Genomic DNA, 7,061 nt, shown 5'->3' with positions numbered 1-7,061 from the left:
GGGGCCACTTTCTCAATCTCATCACCCACCTTGGCCTGGGTCCTCAGCCCACCCCCGTTTCCCATATTTGAATGCTTCTAGCTCACAAGGTCACAACCTTCTGGGGGGTGGGGGGAGTCCTGTGATCCACCTTGATACTCAACCCCAAGATCTGCTGCTGGGGTGGGTGGCCAGGTCCTCTTGGGTGACTGGCTTATTCCACTTTTGCCATGTACTGCCTCCCCCACCCAACGGCTGCCTGCCACCTCTCCCCTGGCCTGGTATCCCCAATGGCATGTGGTCAGATAGAGCAACCAGGCCCTCCCCTCCCCTGGTTACCCTTGAATGTTTCATGAGGAGGGGAGAAGAGGGGGCAGGCAATGGCATCTGGGCTCTGCTAGTGTAGTCAAAACAGCTGCCTACGTCAGGCATGCCCTGAATGTTCCCTCTGCCCCCACTACAACCGCTTATTTGAGGGAGACTCTGAAGGAAGTGGCATGCCTGGTCTCAGGGTAATATTGGTCAGTGATGGGCCTGGACGCCCACAGATGGAGTAGGAGTTCTTTTCCTGAGAGTTCTGAGTTCTAAGATCCCCAGGAAAGGCAGGGGATAGAATAAGAAGCTGCCTGCTTCTCATTGTTGGGCCTCACTCGTGTGGTCCTCCACCTCTTAGCTGGTTGCCTAACTCTCACCTCTGCCATTTGCCATTTCTTTCTGGCTTCTACTGGCCAGTGAATTACCGAGTTTCCGGTTCCTAGGCTGGCTGGCATTTGGGGGCTAATTTCTGAGGCTTGAATACTTAGTGACCTTCATTGGGTAGGGGGGTCATGGTTTCCATAAGAGATTGGAGAATGGGCCAGCCTGGGCCTGGCAGAGATATAGGGCCTTCCTGCTGCCTCTGCTCCTGCCCAGCAGTGTGGTTGTAAAGGCGTCTTTGACCTTCATAGCTCGGGCTGCCAAACAGGAAGAGCAGCAGAAAAGCCCAAAATAAACAAAACTCTGTGGACTGCCCAGCCCTGCCTCCATCTCCCTTCTCCTTATTTGTCCATGCCCTCTTCCCTTCCCCAGAACCTCCCATATGCCTCTACCCCTTAGGAGTGGGGGTGGGAGGGCGTTATCTGAAACAGGCTACTGTCTCTGACTGGAAGCTCCTCTTCCCCACTAGTGAGGACCTCCACCCTCGCAGAACACCCCAAGAGTGACCCTCTCCTGGCCTTAGCGAGGAGCCGCACCCCTAGGGTACTGCGCCTGAAGCCGGAAGTTTGTGTGAGTGGAGGATAAGGGATGGGGGAGAGAGAGCATATGTGTGATATGTTCAGTCTCTCTCAGATGTTTGAGAACCTAGGGTGGTCTCCAGCTCCCTCTTGGATGCACTAACACACTTGCATGGAGCTTCAGGTGAGACCAGCCTGCATGGCATTTTGTTCCTGGTCCCCAGGTCTCTGAGAACAAGGCACAATCCTGTTTAGCCAGGAGGCAGAGGGCAGAGAAGAGTGAAGGGCTGGCCAGAGGTGAGGGGTAAAGAGGAGATCTGAGTGGATGCCCAGAGCCTCCTAGAACTAGTGGTCACACAAAGGGTGCTTTCTCCTTCATTCTCCCATTTCTTCTTCCACAGTCCTCCCCCTGGGCCCCTGGTTCTGTCTCTTCTGGCTTTCATTCATCACTTTATTCCTGGGGATGGTGGACTCCCTGTCTTGCCTCCTGTCTGCTGTCCCTCTCAGGCTCCTGCTACTCAGAGGCCTGGTTGGGCTGTCCTGTTCCTCAGCCCTGCGGGAAGAGAAGCATCCAGGCTGACCCCCCACCTGGATGGCTGATGGGAATGGCATCCTTGTGTCATAGTTTCACTGCCTCCTCTGCCTGGCTCCCATCTGGCCTGAGGCCTGGTCTGTGGAGTGGCAGGCTTCATAAGGCAGGATAGCAAGACATGCCTGCTGGATGAATGTTCCAGTGAGAACACACTAGCCTGCTCTGGCTTTGACAGGATGGAGTTATGGGGAGCCAGGGCTTCTGGAGTTCAGGAGAGAATCTTAGCCTCACTTCAGGGCACCATGGGAAAGAGTCCTTCTTCTCCAGGGAGTCCCCCTGGATGACGTGCTCAAGTTCCGTCCGCCTCTCACTGCTTCTCTTAAGTGGGTCTCTGTTGTCCACATCTATGATCATTGGCTGGCCCATGTCTGGCCTCCTTTCTCTCGGATATTCCCTGGAGCAGGGCTGTCCCATGGCTGCAGAAGTCCTGCCAAGATCCCCAATCCTGGGAATGGGGCCTGTGGCTGGGTGATAGGACTTTCTGAGGATCCAGAGCTGGGAAGTAGGGAGCTAAGTATAGATCTGGGAAGGGCCAAGGCCTAGAATGAGGAAACTGTCAGCAACAGTGATCACGTGACCATGGGGAGACAAGGCCTTCTCCTCCAGCCAAGCCAGACAGGCTCTGAACTCACGAAGGAAGCACCAACCCAGGTGGAGGTGTCTGAGACACCTTGCCAGAGGGGACATGGGGCCAAGGCCTGGGGAGGAGGAAGAGCTGATAGGCCGGGAGAGGGGAGAGGTGCTCCAAGCCCAGAGTAGCCTCGTGTTTGTGTGGGATGGTAACAATGATGAGAGACCGCATTGCTGGAGTGTGAGATGCTGGAAAGCTCAGGGACTCGTAGCTTCCTTTGTGGCCCATGGAAGCTTCACTGAAACCTTTTGAGCTGGGCACTGGTGGCTCCCACCTGTAATCCTACTCAGAAGGCTGAGGATTGAGGTTTGAAGCCAACCTGGGCAGGAAAGTCCATGAGATTCTTATCCCCAATTAACCACCAAAAAGCCAGAAGTGGAGCTATGGCTCAAATGGTAGATAAGCAGCTTTGAAAAAATGATCAAAAGGATAGCCTCCAGGCTCTAAGTTCAAGCCCCAGTACCAGCATGAATAAAAAGAGCTGTTTTCCTTCAGTGCTTCTCCATGGTTTTGGAGACAGAAGGTCCCTGAGAATGTCAAGCCCTATTCTGTGCCTCTTCCCTTCCGGGCCCAGCTCTGCCTTGCCTTCTCACTGCTTCTCAGAAGCCCCATCAGACTTCCTCTCCCTCTGTTTCCAGCCTTATTTCCCCACAATGGAATGGGATACATGTCTGTGTTTTACAGCACAAATGCAGAACACGGCCATCGTCATGTGTAGCCACACTTTCGTGGTCAGCTCTGGCCTGCAGAGGAGGGAGGCATCTGAGATGGGCCAGGAGGCAGGCAAGTCCAGGAGTCTTATTCCCAATGAATTAGCAAGAAGCTGGAAGTGGAGGTATGGTTCAAGTGGTAGAGTCCAAGCCTTGAGCAAAAACAGAAGCACCCAGGCCCTGAGTTCAAGACCCAGTACCAACACACACACACACACACACACACACACACACACACACGCACGCACGCACACACTTGAGTAATATTGGATAATCATTGTTTTGGTTAACTTCCTTTTTTCTAGTTTGGATCAAGAGGTGTGCCTCTGCTTCAGTGTTTGTCCCCCACTTTCTACTATGTCAGGCCCTGGCCTCCAGGGTGAACCCTGGCCCTCGGCACTCCGCCAAGCAGCTGAGGTGCGCAGGCCGCTCAGGTGTTCTGTAATGAGGGCAGGCCTTGAGGGCCGGGGGAGGCACACACAAGCTAATTACACTTTCCCATCTTCAGGGCACTTAGCCCAATTTGTAATTATTTATTGTTGGTTGTTGATGTGTGTGTCTGCCTCTCTGGCTGAGCCCTGGGAGTGCTGGGACAGAGTTGGGGCTGGGGTTCTGGGGTGATCCAGTGTCTTGTACACAGAAGGGGCTGGTGACTAGTTTCTTCTGGAACAAGTTAAGCCATCCCCACACACAGAACTCTTACCCTACTGGGCTCCAATGAAGGATGCGCCACCCAGGGCATTCGAATGCTGTGGAGGGTTAGGATGTGGGGTACCCATCTTATGGTGGGGTGGTATGGGGTTTTTCACTTGGGGTGCCATGTAGACCACCAGCAGCCAACTCCTAGAGGCTCTATCTTCCTGTATCCCACATCTTTGGTTTCCCTCTACCGTGGGGGGGGGGGGGGGAGAAAGGGGTCTGACAAGTCCCTTCATAGCTAAAAAGATGGAGCCCTACTTCCTACAAATGATAGAGAAACTGACACAGTCTCCCCACAATAGCAAAGGCCCCTCAGGTCCAGGGTGTAGAGAGGTGAGCACCAGGCAGGGAGGGAGCAAGTCAGAGGCCCCCAGGCCCGGTCCTTTTGAGGCAGGACACAGGTATCAAGCACTGACTTCAGTGTCTCCTGGTCCAGGCTGCCTCTGGCCCTGCCTCTCCAGGAAACCCAGCCCATGGCTAGTTGTGTGGGTGCTGGGCCCATGCCAGTGGCTTGCCAGGCCTGCCTCTGGGTGGAGAGGAGCAGGAAGAAGGATTGCACAAAGGGAAGCCGGCAGGAGAGCAGGCTGTTGCCGCCCCTCCAGGGAGGGCCTGGAGCAGCCTGGGCTGCCAGGCTTCCTAGGAAAATAGCACATTCTCTCGGGTCTGCTGCTTCTCCCAGGAGGCAATGGGGTTCCCCGAGGGGCCTCTGTGCCCATCCCCTGTGCCACCGCACCGTGCCCACTCACGTCCACCATCAGATGGTGAGGAAGGTTCCTACAGCCTTCATTGCTCATACTGCGAACACTCAGGGCCTCTGAGCCTCCACATCAGCCTACAGTAATGGCCCCCATTGGCTCCCTGCCCCTCCCTACAGGAAGTCTCCCCAGGAGGCCCCCCACCCTTGTCTGCTGAGTGAGAGAGCTGTCACTAGCAACCTCTATAATGACAAGGACTTTGGTTTGTCATGGTTTGACTGTCACTGGCAGAGTAAGGATGCAATAAATAGTTGTTGAATTAACACAGTATTACTCTATTACTTAACCTCTCTTGGCCTTCTCTCATTAGAGTGTGAAGACCTTGTCTCTCCTCTGCTTCTCTCTTCCCTACTCCCCCCCCCCCCCCGCAAGCCTCCATGTCTGGAACTAGGGTCCCTGGGAAATCTAGTAACCTTTTCCACCCCATCTTCTGGCTATCCACTCAGGAAATCTTTCAGGGTCTCTCTTGAGCACCAGCTTTGTGCCAAGCAGTGGGCTAAATACAAAGACGAGGAAGGCGGGGCTGTGCTGTGACAGAGGTTTCCATCCTCCAGTCTCAGGGGCTGAGCCTGCCTCTTGCTGCTCCTAACACAAGTGATTTCTGGGCTCTGGAACCTCTCTCCAGCCAGCCCCTGCTTCTAGCCACCCCTGCCCAGCTGGTTCCAGCCTCCTCGCCCTTTCCTTCCTGGCACAGCACACAGCTATTTAGGAGTTGCCTCTCACCCCCACCCCAGGGCTTCTTTCAGAGGAACAAAGAGCTACTGGAAGACAGGCAGCTGACAAAGGAGGCTGGGGGAGTGGTAGGGCATGTAGGGATGTTTATTTGGGAGCCCAAATCGCTCCCTCAAGCTCCAGCTACTGTCTTTATCTGGCTTGATAATAGACCGAAACCACATTGGGTTCCCTGCTGAAAGACCTGTGTACCTGACAGGGTGGCAGCAGCCCGCCTGACTCTAGGTGACAGGCCAGCCAACCCTGGGAGGTCAGGGAGCCAAGTCTTCAAGCGGGCCACGGAGCAAGAACATCTCACTTGTCCAGGAGTGCTGGTCAGGAAGGCTCCCAGGACACATCTGGAGAGCTGGGGCCTCATCTGCCCCATGCTACATGCGTCTCTGTATTCTCAGTGCTGAGCACAGTGCCTGCCATACAGCAGGGGCTTGATGGTTGAACGCTATGTATTCAGCACCTGCTTATCAAGGACCTACTGAGTCTTTTGACTGCCTTCCTTCAGAATCTGTTGGGGGCGGGGGATCCCCCAATGCAGCAAGATAGAGAAGGCCCTAGGACAGCCTGGGGCCAGCCCTGTCCACCGTGTCTCAGGGAGAAAGAGGAGGAGCACTTTTCCTGTGCCCCCATAACTTATATAAGTACCCAGGCTTGTAAGTGCCATCGATGCAGTCTCGGTGGCATTGCCACACAGGCCAAGGCACTGTTATTATCTGCCACCACCATTCATACCCATAATTCAGTACCCAAGCCCCTAAGTCACATTTCTCCCTTGTGCTGTGTAGGAGCTTCGTCCCTGGGTTGAGCTCTGAGTTCTGGAGGAAGCAGGGAGGGTAGGAGAGGGGCTGGGGTTGAGGTGGTAAGGTGAGGCAAAGTGAAGAGTGGACATAGAACTGGGTGCTGTGGCTTACTCCTGTAATCTGAGCTATGCAGAAGGCTACGTTCAGAAGACCACAGATCAAAGCCAGCCTGAGCAGAAAAGCCAATGAGATGTTTTAATCTCCAAGTAACCATCCCAAAACTGGAGGTGAAATTGTGACTGAAGTGGTAGAGTGTCAATCTTGAGTGAAAAAGATAAGGGACAGCCCTGACTTCACACTCAGTATTGGCACAGGACTATACAAATAGCTAACAGATGCAGGTTGGGGGGCCTAGCCCATGGGTGCAGGTGGACTCGGGCCTGGCTATCTCAGATGGGCCATGCTGGCTGGACCGGGACTGGGTGATGGGGATCTGATGACCTTAGCTCCTCCCTGGGTTGCCTCCCACTTGAGTGGGAAAACTGCTGGGCAGGATTTGGGACTAATGACTGTTTTCTAGCAAGTGTTTCCTCTATGTAGGGACTATCTTCCTGGGTCATCGCTCTACAGTCTGCACTTTAACCCAAGTAATAGCAGGCTGATCTGGGGCCTCCTGCCCGCCCCCAGGCCCTCCAGGGCCTTCAAACTAGTGGCAGTAGATGAGGGAGAGGAAGGCAAGAACAAACTGGAGCACCCCACCACCCCCTGTGTCTCATCTCACTGTGAGTATATGTATCCTTCTAGTCAGAGAAACTTCTTTTACAGCCGGGCCTTTCCACTACCCAGGCCCAAGGAGTCCCAATCCTTGTCACAGTCCTTACTTCTTGCCCAAGCCCAATGGATCCCCTCATTACTCTCTGAGGTCCTCCCTCCTTTTTCCTTCTGCACACTGCTCCCCTCATCCATCCTCATGAAGCCTAAGGGAGAGAGGTGATTGTTGATGGAGGCCAGGTGG

Source organism: Perognathus longimembris, chromosome 1, assembly GCF_023159225.1.
Source record: "Perognathus longimembris pacificus isolate PPM17 chromosome 1, ASM2315922v1, whole genome shotgun sequence".
In the NCBI taxonomy this organism is placed as follows: domain Eukaryota; kingdom Metazoa; phylum Chordata; class Mammalia; order Rodentia; family Heteromyidae; genus Perognathus; species Perognathus longimembris.
The sequence above is the reverse complement of the archived record's forward strand: the minus strand, read 5'-3'. Positions refer to the sequence as shown.